This window comes from Somniosus microcephalus, unplaced genomic scaffold (assembly GCF_052327205.1).
Source record: "Somniosus microcephalus isolate GS21.2 unplaced genomic scaffold, FLI_Smic_1.0 unresolved_chr3, whole genome shotgun sequence".
NCBI lineage: Eukaryota > Metazoa > Chordata > Chondrichthyes > Squaliformes > Somniosidae > Somniosus > Somniosus microcephalus.
Window position 1 is genome coordinate 63,417,118 of NW_028225181.1, and position 18,390 is coordinate 63,435,507.

The 18,390-nt window shown below is 46.3% G+C and overlaps 1 pseudogene; it reads left to right on the forward strand.

The window, feature by feature from the left end:
- Window positions 1–3,253: 3,253 nt before the first annotated feature.
- LOC147091639 (uncharacterized) overlaps window positions 3,254–18,390 on the forward strand; it is a 52,609-nt pseudogene continuing 37,472 nt past the window's right edge.

Sequence of the window (18,390 nt, forward strand, 5' to 3'; positions counted from 1 at the left end):
TCTACTCTCTCCAGACCCCTCATGATTTTGAACTCCTCTATCAAATCTCCTCTCAATCTTCTCTGCTCTAAGGAGAACCACCCCAGCTTCTCGAGTCTATCCACATAACTGAAGTCCCTCATCCCTTATCCCTGGAACCATTCTTGTAAATCTTTTCTGCATCATCTGTAAGGCCTTCACATCCTTCCTAAAGTGCGGTGCCCAGAATTGGACACAATACTCCAGTTGAGGCCGAACCAGTGTTTTATAAAGGTTCATCATAACCTCCTTGCTTTTGGACTCTGTGCCTCTATTTATTAAACCCAGGATCCCGTATGCTTTTTTTGCCACTTTCTCAACCTGCCCTGCCACCTTCAACGATTTGTGCACACATACCCCCAGGTCTCTCTGTTCATGCACACATTTAAAATTGTACCCTTTAGTTTATATTGCCTCACTTGGTTCTTCCTACCAAAATGTATCACTTCGCACTTTTCTGCGTTAAATTTCATCTGCCACATGTCCGCCCATTCCACCAGCCTGTCTCTGTCTTCTTGAAATCTATCACTATCCTCCTCACTGTTAACTTTACTTCCAAGTTTTCTGTCATCTGCAAATTTTGAAATTGTGCCCTGTACACCCAAGTCTAAGTCATTAATATATATCAAGTAAAGCAGTGGTCCTAGTACCAATCCCTGGGGAACACCACTGTATAACTTCCTCCATTCCGAAAAACAACCGTTCACCACGACTCTCTGTTTCCTGTCACTTTGCCAATTTCGTATCCATGCTGCCACTGTCCCTTTTATTCCATGGACTTCAACTTTGCTGGCAAGCCTATTATGTGGCACTTGTCGAACGCCTTTTGGAAATAAATGTACACCACGTTAACCGCATTGCCCTCATCAACCCCCTCTGTTACCTCATCAAAAAACTCAATCAGAATCAGAGCATCTGGGCCCGGCGGACGTGCGGCCAGAGCCCCGGCACCAGGAAACCCAGGGTGCAGCGCCTCTCCCATCCGAGCCGCCGCTTCCCGGTTTCTTCAGCCGGTTCCGCCGAGTCCGAATCAGGAAAAGGACAGGAGCCAGGCTCCCAGAATGGCCCGCGGCCCTGGGGAGCATGCGCACTCTCAGCGGGGAAATCAGCGTATTGGATAGAGCGGTTTCTGGGGCGCGGGGAATTGTGGGTGCTGGGGCCGCCATTAGTCAGCGGCTGTCGGGAAGAGTTTTATTGCAGGCTGACGGAAGGTAGGTCCCTGGCCGCCAGTGTAGGTCTTTTTGTTGCTTCATTGTTGAGGATGTAACTAGTAAAATAGATAAGGGAGAACCAGTGGATGTTGTGCATTTGGACTTTCAGAAGGCTTTCGATAAGGTCCCGCATAAGAGATTAGCGTGTAAAGTTAAGGCACATGGGATTGGGGGCAAGGTATTGACATGGATAGAGAACTGGTTGGCAGACAGAAAGCAAACAGTTGGAATAAACGGGTCTTATTCTGAGTGGCAGGCAGTGACCAGTGGGGTACCACAGGGATCGGTCCTTGGACCCCAGCTATTCACAATATATATTAATGATCTAGACAAGGGAACTAGATGTAATATCTCCAAATTTGCAGACGACACATAGCTGGGTGGGCGTGTGTGCTGTGAGGAGGATGCTGAGAAACTACAGGATGATTTGGACAGGTTGGGTGATTGGGCAGAAGCATAGCAGATGCAATATAACGTGGATAAATGTGAGGTTATCCACTTTGGTGGCCAAAACATGAAGGCAGATTATTATCTGAATGGCAATAGATTGGGAGAAGGAGAAGTGCAACGAGACCTGGGTGTCCTTGTGCACCAGTCGCTGAAGGTAAGCATGCAGGTGCAGCAGGCGGTTAAGAAGGCAAATGGTATGTTGGCCTTCGTAGCGAGAGGGTTCGAGTACAGGAACAAGGATGTCTTGCTGCAGTTGTACAGGGCCTTGGTGAGACCACATCGTGAGTATTGTGTGCAGTTTTGGTCGCCTTATCGGAGGAAGGATGTTCTTGCCGTGGAAGGAGTTCAGCGAAGATTCACTAGGCTGATACCTGGGCTGGCAGGAATGACGTATGAGAAGAGGTTGGGATGATTGGGCTTGTACTCGCTGGAGTTTAGAAGAATGAGAGGGGATCTCATTGAAACTGATAAAATTCTGACAGGACTGGACAGACTAGATGCAGGAAGGATGTTCCCGATGGTCAGGGAGTCCAGAACCAGGGGTCACAGTCTAAGGATAAGGGGTAGGCCATTTAGGACAGAAATGAGGAGGAATTTCTTCACCCAGAGAGTGGTGAACCTGTGGAATTCTCTACCACAGAAGGCAGTGGAGGCCAATACATTAAATATATTCAAGAAGGAGTTGGATATATTTCTTAAGGCTAAAGGGATCAAGGGGTATGGGGAGAAAGCAGGTACCGGGTACTGAACTTGGATGATCAGCCATGATCGCATTGAATGGCGGAGCAGGCTCTAGGGGCCGAATGGCCTACTCCTGCTCCTATCTTCTATGTTTCAGTTTGAGCTGGAGTGGAGATGGAGGAGAAGCTGCTGGGTTTAACCCCCAGTACTTCTGAGCCCAGGAGGACCCAACAATTTCCAATGTGAGACTGTCAAGGGAGGTGGATTCTAGGGGAGATTAGGTTGTTACACAGACACTGTCAGCACAATGTAAAATAGTATTGTTTTAGGAACAAGTATTTCTGTGCAGGCTTTTAATCCAGTTTACATATTCAGATTTGTTTGAATTCATTCTTGGGATGTGGGCGTAGCTCGCAAGAGCAGCAAATATTGCCAAACCCCAGTTTACCGTTGAGAAGGGGGTGGTGAGTCGCCTTCTTGAACTACTGCAGTCCGTGTGGTGAAGGTATTCCCACAATGTTGTTCGGTAAGGAGTTCCAGGATTTTGACCCACCAACGATGAATATATCTGAGTCAGGATGATGTGTGACTTGGAGGGGAACTTGGAGATGATGGTGCTCCCATACAACAGCTGCCCTTGTCCTTCTAGGTGCTTGAGGTTGCGGGTTTTGGAGGTTCTATCAAAGTTCTGGTCGAGTTGCAGATGTATAAAGTTCCTTTCCTTCGCCCCCCTCCCCCTACCACACCCACCTCTCTCTCTCTCTCTCCTCCCATAGAGGCCAGAGTCTTGTGTAGGCCCAGACCAGGTGGCGGATTCCCTTCCCTGAAGGACATCAGTGAACCAGTGGGGTTTTTATGACAATCCGGCAGCTTTCATGGTCACTTTTTTCTAGTGCCGGCCCCACAAATGACCAGATTCATTAAGCTCAATTTCACAACCTGCCTTTGTTTTCTTGTGGGTTGTCTCTTACGCTCCCTGTTTTAAATTAATTTTACAGGGCACTGGAAGGGGAGGATTTGCAGACAGGAAACTCAAACCAAACACCACGTCAAGATCTGACAGAGTCACTCGACTCATCGGATCTGAATATCACCGGCCTCTGAACATGGAAGCAAAAAGCACCGTTCACAGCGGGGAGAAACCGTACACGTGTTCTGTGTGTGGACGAGGCTTCAGCCAATCATCTAGCCTATCGAGACACAAGCGCATTCACACCGGGGAGAGGCCGTTCACCTGTTCCGAGTGTAGGAAGGGATTCACTGATTCATCCACCCTGCTGAGACACCAGCGATTTCACACTGGGGAGAGGCCGTTCACCTGCTCCGTGTGTGGGAAGGGATTCACTGAGTCATCCAACCTGCTGAATCACCAGCGAGTTCACACTGACGAGAGACCATTTAAATGCTCGGACTGTGGGAAGTGCTATAAAACTTCCTGGGTTCTGACGTACCATCAACGTGTTCACACTGGGGAGAGACCGTTCAGGTGCTCTCACTGCGGGACTGGGTTCATGCGATCATCTGAGCTCACTGTACACCAGCGCACTCACACTGGGGAGACGCCGTTCACCTGCTCCGTGTGTGGGAAGGGATTCACTCAGTCATCCGACCTGCTGAGACACCAGCATGTTCACACTGACAAGAGGCCGTTCAGGTGCTCGCACTGCGGGACTGGGTTCAGGCGATCATCTCAGCTCACTGTACACCAGTGCACTCACACTGGCGAGAGACCGTTCACCTGCCCTGAGTGTGGGAAGAGATTCACTGAATCATCCAAACTGCTGAGGCACCAGCGAGTTCACACTGGGGAGAGGCCGTTCACCTGCTCCGTGTGTGGGAAGGGATTCAATCAGTCATCCATCCTGCTGAGACACCAGCGAGTTCACAAGTGACTGCAGGGGTTGGATTCTGTTGTTGCTGCTGTTAATCACATCCAGGACTGAACCATGTTCATTCTGACAGTTGGGGTTTGTTTCTGCTGATGTAAATAACCCCAATAACTGGGCTGGAGTTTAATATTCTGGATAGCTGTCAAATAAACCAGCTTTGTTTTAAACACATTATTGTAGATTTTTGTCTTTCCCACCTGAGTGCTTATCCTCACCTGGCTGGAGCTCAGAAAGGACAAACTGGGGGAGGATCGTACGGCGGGAACAGAACTCCAGCCTGGACACAGTCCTTCAGGGCCACACTGAGAGGGGCAAACGGCACTTTGGTCCTTCTCATCTCTCTTCACTGACAGCAAAGTTGCCGTGCGGGTTAATCTCGAGGCGTGTGAGAAACGTCTCTGCCATGGTTCAGAGCTCCTAGGCACGGAACAGAAGGCTCCTTTAGGAATGTACCCCAGTGCTTTTTTTTAATGGCCTTATTAACCTGTGTCACTACTTTTAGTGATTTGTGTATCTGTAGCCCTGGATCCCTCTGCTCCATCAGCCCATTTAGACTCTTGGGGGAAAAATTCAGTGGCGCCCCCTTTGGGTCGCTAAATTCACCAGGGCTAATTTTAGCCCCCCGAAAAAGTTAGAGCCCCTGTGCATTAAATTCAGCAGTAGCGCCCCAAGCAGGAGGCGGGGTGCTCCTGGAAGCGGTCCCCTCCCTTGAGGTGCCACCAGTGAATTTCAGGGCGCTTCGTGCAACAGCGCCACGCCCGTTGGCACATAGCTTCGCGCCATAGCAGACCTCCCTCCCTGATTAAAGGGGAGGAGCCTAGCACTGCTCACATCGGGGCCCTGCTGGACCAACGGGGAGCGGGGTGTCGGATCAAGAGGAGCGCCGGGCTGAGCGATCGCGGCCGACACCCCGAAGAAGGGGAAGGGGGCGGGAGCTGGCAGTCGGCCGAAATAAAAAGTTGCCGCCCGACACCTGCCCTTTAAGTGGCGCCGCTGCGGCTGCAGGAACGACCCCTGCCTGACCTTGTCGAGCATATCGTCCGCCAATAGGTATGGGGTCGCAACCCAAGGTTGCAGCCGGGGTGCTGCGCATGGCGATGGCGTCATTGCCGGGAGTGCAGTGCCGCGGGGCGCTACCGCCGCCGCTAACCTCCCGCTAAATATCGCGGAAGGCACAAAGCAACCCAATTTCACCCCCTTGTCCAAGTAGTGTGTGGCCTCCTTATTATTCCCACCAAAACACACCACCTCACACTGACCTACAGTGAAATTTATTAACACACCACCTCACACTGATCTACAGTGAAATTCATTAACACACCACCTCACACTGATCTACAGTGAAATTCATTAACACACCACCTCACACTTATCTATAGTGAAATTAATTAATACACCACCTCACACTGATCTATAGAGAATTTCATTAACACACCACCTCACGTTGATCTATAGTGAAATTCATTAACACAGCACCTCACACTGATCTACAGTGAAATTCATTAACACACCGCCTCACTCTGATCTATAATGATATTCATTAACACACCACCTCACACTGATCTATAGTGAAATTCATTAACACACCACCTCACACTGATCTATCGTGAAATTCATTAACACACCACCTCACACTGATCGTGGAAGGACAGCCAGGGAGAAGCAGGCCCCGGGATGTCGATACCACGGCGGCTGAAGATTGTTGGGCAGGAGTGCGGGAAAAGCGGAGCGAGGCGAGAGCGGACTCTATTGTGATGGCGCCGATGAAGATGGCTGCCGTCCTTGCGGGCTACTTGCGTACCAGGCAGCTAAGTGTCATTTGCTGCTTGGTGCGCTCGGCTCATTAAGAAAAAAGCATTTCACTGACTGGATTTCACTTGTTGTATTTGGTTATGTGACAAATAAAAAATAAAATTGAAATTGAATCTATCGTGAAATTCATTAACACACCACCTCACACTGATCTGCAGTGAAATTCATTAACACACCACCTCACACTGATCTGCAGTGAAATTCATTAACACATGTAGAAGTGCCTTTTTTCTTAGCTCTGGGTAATGACTCAATACACTCTTGGATTCGTCAGACGGACAGGCCTTTTATTTCGCTTGCAAGGGGAATCAGCACCTCTACTCAAGGGGTGAGGCTACTATTCCAATGATACAGCGTAAGTGTTCCATATTTATACAGTGTAACAAACAAGTTTGATTGACATTCCTTTGTTCCTCTATCAGGATACATTTTAGATTAATCAGCAGGTCTTATGACATATTGACAGAAGGATTCTGGACACATAAGTCAACCGTTAATCTATAACAGGGCATGAATCGTGTAACCGGAGGTCCTCTTTAATCTTAATCATGTATTGGGAGGCTAGGTTTGCTTACGGTCGCAAGTTATCAGGTCACTGGGTAAATCAAACAGAACCCATTGTTTCACTTCTACATTCTTATTAGGTGTGCAGACATCTGTTCTTGGCTGTAATCCAGGTTCGTGCAATAGCTCTAGTTACACATCGACTCTTTACCTGTGTCAAGTCTGAAAACTTTTACCCAGCAAGCACTTGAAATTAACCCCTTATATCATGTAGATTTCCTCATTCCCCCCTTTTGTCCTTTCTAAGGACAATCTATTTTGCTAAGTTTAAGAAATTCCACATCAAAGGTTTCACCCTTAATATCCTCATATTCAGACATCATGGGTACTGGGGGAGTTGATGTTAATGAGGAAAGGACTTTTGTACACAATAATTTTAAACAACCAATCAATAAACTAATTAAAATTATAATCATCACAATTGCAATTAAGACTTCCAAAATTTGCTTTCCTAATGCTCCTCCCCATCCTGAAATCCAATCCCACATGGACCACTGTTCAGGTTGACGTAGTTTCTTTACGGCCTCCTTTTATGTGGTTTACCAGGTTGGTGATATTTTCTGAACTATCTGGAATATAGGTGCAACATTCGGTTTTTATGATTGCACATGTGCCCCCTTCTTTTGCCAACAAATAGTCCAGAGCCATGCGGTTTTGTAAAGCAACAATGCGCAAAGCCACCATTTCTGCGTTTACATCACTAAGAGCATCAGCAGTATCATTGGCTATTTGTTCCAACACTGCTGCCATGTTTATAGATTCTCTTGCTAGCTTCTCTGTTCCATACCAGGGAAATGCTATAGCAAAGAACCTTTCAGTTTCTGTAATGGCTCGTTTTGCTCGTGTCCCAGGGTGGCTATCCAAAGATGAAATATGATGTATATAGGGCACTACATATCCCAAGTAACATGACCCAGTTAAATTTTGTGGTAACCAAGGGTATGCTCTATGCCCACAGATGAAATAGGTGTTATTATAGGCTTCAAATTTGTTCCATATCTGGTGCATCATTCCTATTCCTTGTTCTCCTTTCCAGATTTTTTTACTAGTCAAATTTTGTACTGTGGACAGGTTCCACCATCCCCAATAGGGCCATTCGGCTGCACCCGGTGGTTTAGTAGTAGTTTTAGTCAAAGTGTAGTTACATTTGCACTCACTCCATCCAACCATCAATCCTTCTCCATTGTCGTTTACCAGACAGACTTCTCCTTTTGTTTTATTTACAGTTCCCATTGATGTCACTAATAGACTCTCTGGATTCCTTCGATTATCATATTGGGGATGAAACCATCCTTCAAATTGCGTTAGGTTATATCCTGCTCCCTTCCACTCATCTTCTAGTTGTTCTGGATCTGTCTTATTAAGTTTTCTTTTCTGAGTGGCTAATGTTGAAATAAAGGGCTCTGTAACTGGATTGTTACAAAACATTGGCCTGGCCATCAGGGCCAGTCCTCCCTTTGGATTACCACTACAGATAACTCCTTCATTCGCAATTCTTTCACTTGGTGACACAGTATCGGGGCATATAACCCATAGCTTATCAAGCTTCTGTCCACTATCTTCTTCTACTATCTTATTCTGCCTAATCCTAAGACTCAGGGGTTGATATGGGGGTACCTGCATAGTGTGATCCTGAAGCTGAACCTTCATAGTCTCGTTATAGCATATAATATAAAAGAAATCACTGTTTAAAAGTACACATTCTTCTATGCATGGTTTGCCCTTCAGGGGATCTGGGTAAATCAATATGGCAGTTTCAATTATCGTTAACAAAGGGAACAGTCTTATTAGAGTCCAAATCCAGTTCATCTTGGCAGTGTATCATCTTCAACTGATGCCTTCTTACAATGGGACGCATGTATCCATGTTGGTCGCTCCTTTACTTTTACAGCAGTGTTTGTGGTCAGGAGTACTTGGAAGGGTCCCTCAAATCTGGGTTGAAGGCCATTCTTTCACTTGAAGATTTTTATGTAGATGCTATCTCCTGGCTCGAAAGTATGGCACTTTCCTTCAGCGGGATCGACCTGGGCTTCCTTCACCTGTTGATGGAAACTAGAAATGCATTTGGTTAGTGCAATGCAATAACTCAACATATCTTCTTCCATTTTATGACTGTCCATTTGTTTAGCTGTTAAAGGTGCCGAAAAGGGCAATCTTTGTGGTCTTCCCATGACGATCTCGTGTGGCGACAATCCTGTAGTTCTGTTGGTAGCAGACTGCATTGTCATTAAAGCTATGGGTAACAAATCAACCCATTTAAGTGCAGTTTCTTTACACAGTTTTGCAAGCTTGTTTTTCAGCATCCCGTTATTATCTTTCCACTAGTCCAGCCGACTGTGGATGATAACTGCAATGGAGGTGCTGGTTAACCTGTAAGGCTTTGCATAGTTCCTTAATCAATGTTCCCGTAAAATGGGACCCATTGTCACTTGACAGTTTTGCTGGTATCCCAAAGCGAGGTACAGTGTCCTTCAATAAACATTTAGCAACAGTAGTGGCGTCAGTCTTTCTACAAGGAAATGCTTCAATCCATCTTGAAAACATATCAACAATAACTAATACATATTTAAAGCTCATACACACAGTTCAATAAAATCCATTTGCAAGTGTACAAAAGGGCCCATGGGGTTTGGGTGGGATGCAGGCTGTACCTTCTTTATTTTCCCTGCATTCATGGTCTGGCAGATAGTACAATTTTCACATATTTGTTTTGCCAACTTTGAGATTCCTGGTGCATACCAGGTCTTGAGGATATAGTCCGCCATCCCCCCTTTGCCCGCATGGGTGAATTTATGAACACATCGGGCAATTGGTGATAGTAATGATTTGGGTGCCACCATGCGGCCGTCATGATGAACCCATAAGCCGTCAGTGTTTTTTAAAACAATGATTAACAACCCATTCCTTTACTTCATCAGAACTGGCCCTATCTTGATGGGTCAGCACATCATCTAAGGATGGGGGCTGCGGTATCTCTGGCTTTTCCCTAACAGGGAAGGCTGAAACTTGTCGTTCAGTACTTGATATAGCTACTGACTTAGCAGCGCTATCTGCAGCAGCGTTTCCAAGCGCAACCTTGTCCAAATGCCCCGTGTGCGCTTGGCACTTAATAATTGCAATCTGTTTACGTCTCTGAATAGCTAGTAAAAGATTTTGCACTTCTTGTGCATTTTTAATCTGGGTTCCCGAGGAAGTCAGGTAACCGCGAATTTTCCAAATTTGTCATGCTCATGTCCAATAGTGGTCTGGTTATTTCTGAATAGTTCAATATCCATTGTCTACAATAGCCAGTCATTCCTAGAAAATGCTTCATTTCTCTTTTAGTTTTTGGCAATGATGTGTTGCAAACGACCTTTATTCTATCCGGCGTTAACTCCCTGTTTTAACAATGATTCCATCACTGGCTCAATTCCTTTTTCTGCTTTCTCTGACAATGGATACTGTGACCTTTTGGGTAATGGTGCAGCTGGATTAATTGTAACTTTATAGGGCTGTGCAGTCTAATAGTTAGGAGGTATTTTAAATTTAAAAACGGCTGCTAATCTTATCCTGTTATGTCATAGCAGGCCGTGCAGTGCAATTTTGAATGCCATTTCCCTAATTTCAGGGATTCCTGGTATTGTTTTATGGAGCTTGTAACGAATCCCCATGCTCCTAACAGACTGACAAGTTTGGGACTCAAACTTGGGTCGGCAATTTCCCATGTGTAAAGAACAGGGTGTTTTATTTCTGTTACTGGGTACGCATATGCCTTATCTACTTGGATTTCTACCGTTACTCCTGATGGGGAGCAAATGATTGTAGCATTCATTTTGCACAGCAAGTCTCTTCCACATAAATTCATAGAGACATCTCCTGATAACAGAAAGGAGTGTTCTTCCTCAAATTCTTCTACTTTTACTGTGAGGGGAGTCGATTGATTCAAGCGTTGTAGTATTCCAGCCAATCCAGCTATCGGGGTCTTTTTCCCATTAATAGGCATTCCTTCAGAATATCCTTTCCCTAACACCGAAAAGGTTGCTCCTGTATCTACTAAAATGACATAGGTCTCCCAGCTATTTGCATTTTAATTTCAGGTTCGCTGCGTGAATTTAAAGAAACAACGGGCATTTGGTGGTCTGTGGCGCCTGGGGCTGCTGGTGTCAGTCAGTAATTCTGATCTCTATTTCTCCTAAATCCCTGTCCGTTTGTAGGGTAACCTCCTGACTGGTCCGAAAAAGGGTTATGGACAGTGAAATTAGGACCTTTATTCTCTAACGGAGGTCCATTATTGGAGGTTTGGTTCTGACGATTTTTCGCAGGGCATTGGTTTGCCCAATGTCCGGGTTGTCCGCAATTGTAACAATTACCAGATCGTCCATACCCTCTTACTCTACTACGTCTTCCTCTATATTCCCCTCTATTCATCCTTCTATAGTTACCTTGTTATCCTACCATAATAGAGGAGAAAGGTATTTCTTCGGGGTAATCTTTTTTTTTTCTGACTCAACAAACATAGAGGCAGTCTTTTTATCTGGCTGTTCTCTATTTCTCTCTTGTCCGTTAAACATTCCTCGAGGCAAGTAATTATTTCTATGTTAAATGAATCATCTGAGGGAAAGGGTCTAGTCTTATTTACAGTCCATTTGCACCAATTTGGTAGGTGATCAATGGATGATTGACCACAGTTCTTTAACATAAAGGCTGCTGGCGTGCCTTTCCCGGGTGGCTTACTGGTGCTAGCACCCATTTTAGCAGCTTAAATGGTTCACTTAAAACAATCTAAACTCCCGTGACAATCCGTGATCTGCGTTGTACGCCCCTACAGATCAGATTAATAAACTATACATACGTATCAAAATTACAGTCACATCCAATCTTCTTGGTCTTTACTTCAAATCAGTGTCACAAAGTCCTTGACCATTTGTCACTCCGAGTGCCTTTAGAGTTTCGGCGCCTACTTTATGGTCCCGGCCTTCACGTGGGGCATTTGCCCTCTTAATAACCGGCCTGAGGCTAGGCGACTGAAACTCAGCACTTCCCGACTGAATTTAGTCAACTGACTGCAGCAAGGTTTTTTTAAAAAATATTTACAACACATTAAGACATATCCTTATGCTTTAAAACTCGAGTGTTCTCAACCCTCGTGGAAGGTATTTCTAACTGGGGAAAATACTGAATCCACAATAGCTTAGTGGATCATGTAAAAGACATCACTATTTTCTCAACAATACAGTCCGCCGCGGGACTCACTTCCCCGGCTTGGGTCTTTTCCAACCCCTTCTGCAGTTTTTTTTTCAGCTTAAATATTTTAGTTAAAACATACAACAATTCCGTAACACTCTATGATCTGCGTGGGACGCCTCTACAGATCAGACATGACTAAACATTAATACATATGACAATAAACAATAAACAATACACTTGTTAAACAACAACCAAAGTGTTACTAAATCCCCAACCTATGCAGCCTTACTGGACAAAGTTGATTGATAATAACAAGTAGTTAAATACTCACTCTCATAAACATTAAACATTGACACTGTGTTTCAGACAATCGCCCACTCTTCTTCCCTCTACCTTACTCCCTTTAGCCAAATTTTTTAGCAAAAAGGGCCTTCAATTTGTCCCAACTAACTTCACCCACTCTCTCTCCTTCTACCCTACTCCCTTTATGGAACCTTGCTAGTTCAATTTCCAGTAAATCGCTAGCTCCTTAGTTAATCAAATTCCTGACTTAACCTTCTCTCTCTGGTACCTTTATACAGTCCTTTTCTGCATGATCCTGTTCGCGGGGCGTCAGCGCCTCATGGCTGATCCTCTGTTCCATTTCTGAAAGGGAAGCAGTCACAACGGCAGTTTAACCTCCGAACCTTGTGAGTCAATTACCCGATGGCAGTACTGTCCAATGGAATAAACAGACTATGCGCAGCTATGCTTCTGGCAGGAAAAGTCCCAAAAATGTGGCAAAACACCACCTTCGGCCGATGGGATTTTTCCTAACCAAGCAACGTACTCGGCGTCTGTTAACTCACCAATTGGTACAGCAAGCCATCTCGGTGGAACCTCCAAATTGTAGAAGTGCCTTTTTTCTTAGCTCTGGGTAATGACTCAATACACTCTTGGATTCGTCAGACGGACAGGCCTTTTATTTCTCTTGCAAGGGGAATCAGCAGCTCTACTCAAGGGGTGAGGCTACTATTCCAATGATACAGCATAAGCGTTCCATATTTATACAGTGTAACAAACAAGTTTGATTGACATTCCTTTGTTCCTCTATCAGGATACATTTTAGATTAATCATCAGGTCTTATGACATATTGACAGAAGGATTCTGGACACATAAGTCAACCGTTAATCTATAACAGGGCATGAATCGTGTAACCGGAGGTCCTCTTTAATCTTAATCATGTATTGGGAGGCTAGGTTTGCTTACGGTCGCAAGTTATCAGGTCACTGGGTAAATCAAACGGAACCCATTGTTTCACTTCTACATTCTTATTAGGTGGGCAGACATCTGTTCTTGGCTGTAATCCAGGTTCATGCAATAGCTCTAGTTACACATCGACTCTTTACCTGTGTCAAGTCTGAAAACTTTTACCCAGCAAGCACTTGAAATTAACCCCTTATATCATGTAGATTTCCTCACACACCACCTCACACTGATCTATAGTGAAATTCATTAAAACACCACCTCACACTGATCTACAGTGAAATTCATTAAAACACCGCCTCACACTGATCTATAGTGAAATTCATTAACACACCACCTCACACTGATCTATAGTGAAATTCATTAACACACCACCTCACACTGATCTGCAGTGAAATTCATTAACACACCACCTCACACTGATCTATAGTGAAATTCATTAACACACCACCTCACACTGATCTATCGTGAAATTCATTTGCCAATTACATCCCCATGCTGAAATTTATTAATGGCTTCTTGCATTTTGTCTTCCTCAGTATTAACTCTACCTTTTTTGGTGTTATCGACAATCTTTGAAATTGTTCTTCTGATTCCCGAGTCCAAATCGTTTATGAACAACAGCGATCCCAACACTGATCCCTGTGGAACACCACTTCCAACCTTTTGCCAGTCTGAGTAGCTACTCCCAACCCCTACTCTCTGTTTTCTGTTTTGTAACCAGCTTGCGATCCATAAACAGTTTGTAAGATCGACAAGATGACCAAGGTCAGGCTGTGTGGAGTGAAAGGTCAGGCAGCAGAATGGATGGAAAGCTGGCTAGAAAACAGAAATCAGAGGGTTGGAGTTAAAGGAAGTTTGTTGCGATCTTTCCGGAGGCTCTTGTTCGGGGCCTGAGGCCCACCCCGGGTGTGTGTGAAGCGGATAATGTTGAGTGTTTTAATAATGGGGCCTGAGGCCCACCCCGGGTGTGTGCAGCCCGTGTCCCCCCGGGGTTCATCTTTTCTTTAATCAAACATATTTATTTAAATATGGTGGTACTTGTTACAACTCATCAATGACATAATAAATCCATTACATTCATTAGCCGCAATAAAACAAAGCCTTAAAAACAGCTTTAGGGTTAACAGTATAAATGCAGTGGTAAATTTTACAGATAAACCAATAATATTAACAGTACAGGTACCCATAGTGAAAAACAATTTTATGCCAGTCCTATTGGCAATCTAGTAACTCTTCGTTTTTGCTTGGTATTACCTGTTGTCCTTTTTTTTACATTCAAGTACAACAGTACTTATATAACTCATCAATTACATAGTAAATCCGTTACATTCATTGACCACAATAAAAAGGATAAAGCCTCAAAAATCAGCTTGATGGTCAATAATATAAATACAATAATACATTTTTACAGGTACATCAATAATATTTACAGTACAAACTGCCACTATTTAATAAACCAAGAAAAGAAAGTCCTACTGGCATCGCTCAATCATTCGGTCATTCATTCCTCCGTTCGTTCGTTCGCTCAAGCGTAAATTCCATTGTGCAGGTCTGCATGCGTGTCATTTGTCTACCTGTGCGCAGGCGTGCGTTCGTTCATCCATCCAGACAGGCCTCACGCTCACCCAATAGGATGCCCACTTTCATCCTGGGGAGCGAGGACCCCTCATTCGGTTGAACGTAAGTTCCATTGTGTGTGCGTACGTGCGTATTATTTGTGTCCGCATGCATGCGTTCACTTGAGCCTTCGTTTGTTCGATTAAGGAAGGCTTTAACACTAAATAACACCACGATATACAAAGTCCCATAACCATATCAGAAATCAATTAAAACTTCAAGTAAACTACTTTTAACCAGAACCCGAAACTTCCTCAACAGAACAAGTAAATATCAGTTCTACGCCAGTCCTATTGGCACTCTAATAACTCCTCGTTTTCACTTGATGTTATTGAACCATATAATGTCATGATCCTTGTCCACAATCTTCAATTTTTCAACAGAAAAGAAGCCAACCACTTTCTCAAATCCCGTAAAAGAAGAAAACGACTACTCAAATTTCCTTCTTCTTGCTGTTAACTCTCACAGGACCCAGCCATCAAGACATTCATTATTCCTTGCCGATATTACTTTGTTTTGCCTTTTATCTTCCTTTTATTTTCCTTTTTCACTTTTATTCCGTTCTCTTTTCCCATCTTATGGCCGCTCAAGCTCCATACTACAGATGGAAACAGTCTGTCTTTCCTCCACCAAAATGGTGACACAAACCCGATCCCATCACCGAAATAAAGCCTCACAGCTGCCACCAAACGGAGCACAGGTGGGGCCGCTGGAACTCATTCAGGCCGGAGACCGTTCTTCAACTTTGGAAACCGTGCAGCATGCTCACCCACAGCATCTCCCGACTCCGCTTCTGTCAACCAGCCGTTCTGCCCTTGGTCCCCCGCCTGGGGTCCTCCGGGCTGGGCCTCCCACCTGGGGTCCTCCGTGCTGGGCCTCCCGCCTAGGACACTCTCCTCTGGGTCTTCCACCCTGAGCCCCCCGCCTGGGGTCCTCCGTGCTGGGCCTCCCGCCTAGGACACTCTCCTCTGGGTCTTCAACCCTGGGCTTTCTGCACTGAGCCCTCTGCACTGGCATTCTCCGCAAGCAGCCAGGGTGTGGAGCAGCCTGTTCACACAGCATGGAGCAGAGCTGAGCTGAGAATCTCGCAGCCTCCCCCGGGGTTCATTAACCCGCTCCCTGAGCTCGGGGTGTGGAGCAGCCCGTTCACACAGCACCGAGCAGAGCTGAGCTGAGAATCTCACAGCCTCCCCCGGGGTCCATTAACCCGCTCCCTGAGCTCGGGGTGTGGAGCAGCCCGTTCACACAGCACCGAGCAGAGCTGAGCTGAGAATCTCGCAGCCTCCCCCGGGGTTCATTAACCTGCTCCCTGAGCTCGGGGTGTGGAGCAGCCCGTTCACACAGCACCGAGCAGAGCTGAGCTGAGAATCTCGCAGCCTCCCCCGGGGTCCATTAACCCACTCCCTGAGCTCAGGGTGTGGAGCAGCCCGTTCACACAGCATGGAGCAGAGCTGAGCTGAGAATCTCGCAGCCTCCCCCGGGGTCCATTAACCCGCTCCCTGAGCTCGGGGTGTGGAGCAGCCCGTTCACACAGCACCAAGCAGAGCTGAGCTGAGCTGAGAATCTCGCAGCCTCCCCCGGGGTCCATTAACCCGCTCCCTGAGCTCAGGGTGTGGAGCAGCCCGTTCACACAGCACCGAGCAGAGCTGAGCTGAGAATCTCGCAGCCTACCCCGGGGTCCATTAACCCGCTCCCTGAGCTCGGGGTGTGAAGCAGCCCATTAACACAGCACCAAGCAGAGCTGAGCTGCTGAGAATCTCGCAGCCTCCCCCGGGGTCCATTCACCCACTCCCTGAGCTCGGGGTGTGGAGCAGCCCATTCACACAGCACCGAGCAGAGCTGAGCTGAGAATCTCGCAGCCTCCCCTGGGGTCCGTTAACCCGCTCCCTGAGCTCGGGGTGTGGAGCAGCCCATTCACACAGCACCGAGCAGAGCTGAGCTGCTGAGAATCTCGCAGCCTCCCCTGGGGTCCGTTAACCCGCTCCCTGAGCTCGGGGTGTGGAGCAGACCGTTCACACTGCACCGAGCTGAGCTGAGAATCTCGCAGCCTCCCCCAGGGTCCATTAACCCGCTCCCTGAGCTCTCTCACCTGATGTGTCAGCGGCTCAGCTCACACTGCCCGGGTGATTGACGGGAGCTCCGGACCAATAGGAAGAGAGGGGCGGGGCTGGAGGACCAAGTGGGCGGCAGGTCCTGCAACCAATTGGAGTGTGTGAGGGGCGGGGCTTGAGGCACCCAGTGGGCGGGGCTCAGCCCAGAGCTCCCTCATTGGCTCAAACTCTGCATCATTTTCAAAGCTGATTTCTCTCAAACTCCAGGAGAAAACTGGCCCTTTCTGTTGTGGCTTTAAACAGATGAAACCCTGTGGTGTGGAGCAAACATCGCAACATTTGGGAGTGAAACGGATTCATTCAGGACAGACAGCAGGGATTATTTCAGGAAATAACACAGTGTAGTGAGGGAGGAAATGCAGTGGATGTTGTGTTGATGGATTGTCAAAAGGTGTTTGATAAGGTGCCGGACAGGAGGCTTGTTGATCTAATTAAGGCTCACGGTATTAAAGGGAGGGGGCAGCGTGGATAGGAAGTTGACTCCATTCTTCATCTCCCAGCCTCACCGTACAACCTCGCCATTTCTCTGTCTTTCATTATTTTACATGGGCCCAGTAATTCCTGTCACAACACGTGAGTACGGACGGGGTACTCACGCGTGTGCCAGGAGGAAATGCCGGTTTTCAGCATGCACAGCGCATGCGCTGAAAACCGGCATTTCCTGTCCTCTGACCCAAGGGGTTAAGAGGCTGAACGCATGCGCGGTATTGGGCAGCGCGTGCGACTTGGATTTCCTGTATTTTTACAGGTTTGCGCATGTGTAAAGGGCTCCGGTTTTTACGCATTGAAAAACCACACGTAAGTATTTAGTTTTACAGGTAAGTGGTCTTTTAGTGCAATTTAGAATTTTTTTTCCACAGGTTTATTAATTTTAAAGAATCTACAGTAAGGTAAGTTTAGTTTTAGACCCTATTTTTAAAAAATTTATTTTTTTCAAAAATTTGATTAATTGTTTAAAATAGTTTTTTAAAGTTATTCATAGTTAATTTAATTATTGGGATGCTTTTTAAAATTTTATTTAAAGTTTAAGTAGTGTTTTGGGCTGCCGTACTTTTCAGGAGTTTGACAGTCTTTACTATCAAACTTATGAATGAAGTTTCCCCTCCCCTGATTGGCTGAACAGTGCTCACCTGATCCCAGCCGGCACATCGCACTAACTACGCCGCTGGGTCAGGTTAGCACAGCGCGCCGAGATCAGAACCTGGCCACTGACAGGAAATTCACTGCGGGCCAGGTTTCAGATGTCGGCGCGCAGGGTGAGCGCACATCGGGGGCTTGCACGCGCGGCAAGCCCCCGGCAGGAATTACTGGGCCATGGTCTTGTTGAACTTTGCACCAGTTTCCACCTCCCATTATCAAGAAGTTCGAAACATTTATCTCTTATCTGATGTCCGCAGTCCCGAGACCAACAGGCTGGTGTTGAGGGTTCGCAAGGCTCAGAATGTATTATTCTGGTAAGTTACAGACAACTGAAGCTCGACATGTAAACAACGTGTAGCCTGGCTGCTCACGGCCTCTGGACAGAAATTGTACCGTTAACCATCTGCAGAGTTCCAGGTTCAGGGTTTCAACGATGGAGGTTACTGTAAAAATAGGAGCTTAATACAAAGAGATACTTTTAC